The following is a 2450-nucleotide window of genomic DNA, read 5'->3' on the forward strand; positions in this document are numbered from 1 at the left end:
AATCGAAAAGGGAATCGGAATCGTGAAAATCTTTTCAATTCCCAACCCTAACAGGACCCATCAGCGTATAGATGTATTTTCTTGGTTAGTTCATCCACTGACTGTGAAATTACCTGTGGAACGTCTTCCCACAGCCAGCAAACTGCTTGTTTTTGCAGCTTAATGCTGCACACGCAGGCACTTTTACTGGGCGTACCCATGGGAGCGGGGAGTACCAGCAGCTGCTTCACTTTTTTCGGGCAATCAGCAATCCAATGAATAAATAGAGATCAGTGATTTAACCCATCCCCTTATGGAGCAGTGGGCTGACATCGTGCGGCGCTCGGGGAGCAGTGTGGGGTTAAGTATCTTGCTCAGTGAGCCAGAGTGGCAGTCTGTGGGAGTGGAACTCCTTCATTACTTTTACTTTTATAATTTAAGTAGTTTTAAAAAAGGTACTTTTACACTTTTACTGGAGAAAAAATCTCAATTTGATCCTCTAGCTTCAACAAAAGTGTTTTAAACAGTAGGATTTATGCTTCTACTGGAGTAATAAATATTAATACTTTTGACGGTGTGATGAAAATATCACCAAGAGTCCAAGTTGTGAACAGAGCCAGCTGTTGGGGCTGCAGGGCCTTCCTCTGGGAACCTGCCTTCAGACTCAAATCACCCATTCTTTATAATTAGCTGCACTGTTTAGTTAGTTAAACCAGAGCTTCTGGCTTTAAGGAAGGGATCGATGGGAATTAATGTTCCAAAGCTTTTCCTGCCTGAAGTCAGTAACAGAAGCACTCAGACCTTTTTCCTCCATATTCTCCCTCCTTCCACAAAGTGACTGGAAACTGAAAAAGCTGGCTTGGGCAGTGGCAACGAATCATTTTTTAATATCATTTACCGAAAACATGTAGCAATAGTTTCCAGGCCTGGAGCGCAGCTCAGTCATTGCTGGCTGCAGCAGCCGTCCCTGCTGCCCAGCCCCTCAGCCTAACCTGTTATTTAGCAGGATGACTGCGGTCTGAATGATGATGACGGTGTGGATTTTTGGAGGTGTGATTTCTCCTGTCCCTGCAGATGATAATCTGGTAATGACAGTCCCTCTGATCCTTCACCAGGCTGATGACAGCCTGCAGGAGATACTCTGCTGGTTTCTCCCTGTGGCTGTAATCCCCCTCCAGAGAAGCTGAGAGGGACATTTTCTCACCTTCGTCCTTCTTTTATATGCCCAGCCTTCAGCTTGGAGGTGCCCTCCCTGGACTCCTGTCCTCCCTCTCCTGCAGGCCTGTGGGGATGAGGAGTGCATTCATATCTTTGTCTCTGAAGGCGGGCCAGACAGGCCAGCGTTTAGCCGCCTGCTGATAGTGGCGTCCCTCCAAGGAACGCTGTTTGATGCCAGAATCATGAATCTGTGTTTGCTCGCTCTCTCACCATGCATGCATTTACATTCTAATGTGTGCTGCAGGATAAAACCTCTCTGAGACGTTTGCTGTGTTTTGGCACATTATTTATGTTCTTATGTCAATAAATGGGAATGCTTTGGTGAATGCAGAAGCAACTTGTGTAGATATGATCCCCCTGATTACAACAAGGACATTTTGTAGACCTTGTTAGGATTCCGCCTCCTACTCCTCTCCTGTATGATGGATTTTTTAGACAGCTGATGCCTGCAGCTTAGGAGTAAAGGAAACCACCCACAACTTAATCTGTGCATGTAAATAAAAACAAGCTCCTAAGGGCCAAGGCGGGCTTTCATGATGAAAAACTGGCTCATAGGAGCCACTAGGTGTCACCCTAATAAATCTCTTTCCCAGAGCTTTACACCCTGGCCTGATCATCTTAAAACCACTGCATATTTAAGCCTGATGGATTACACTAACAGGGCTTTTTATCCTGCTCTGTTCTCCTTGGACTTTCCTAAAGTCAGAAATGGCTTTTAATATCACTCTAAGCGGTGAGAGAAAAAATAGATCCTGTCAAAACTCGAGATATTTCATTAGCTGATATTCGTTTCGATGTAAATTAAGACAAACATTCATTTTATTGTCTTACTAGAGGCGTGACGTTTGTAAGCAGCTCACCATCAAACAGCTGTTTCAGCTGCTCTGCACCAGCCACAGGAGAGCAGCATCATCTCAGGAGGTTTTCCAGACCTATATTCTTACAAAAAATACAATATATATACAGAGTGTATACAAAAGCTTTCAAACATTTCCATTTTTTAAAGTGAAACAATGATCAAATGTAAACAGTGAGGGGAAAAAAACGATGCAATGGTATGGAAGTTCAGAGCATTAAGCATATAGGGTGAAATTATGCAGTGTTTTGGTTTGGTTTTATCAGTGTGATGCAGAGTCTGTGACATAATTTAGAGTTTTTTTAAACATTCATCAATTCATCAGTCTGATGGCGGTTTGGAAGAAGCTGTTCTGGAACCTGCTGGTCCTGCATTGGATGCTGTGAAGCCTCTTCCC

The sequence above is a fragment of the Cyprinodon variegatus genome, unplaced genomic scaffold (assembly GCF_000732505.1).
Source record: "Cyprinodon variegatus isolate N-32 unplaced genomic scaffold, C_variegatus-1.0 Scaffold723, whole genome shotgun sequence".
In the NCBI taxonomy this organism is placed as follows: Eukaryota; Metazoa; Chordata; class Actinopteri; order Cyprinodontiformes; family Cyprinodontidae; genus Cyprinodon; species Cyprinodon variegatus.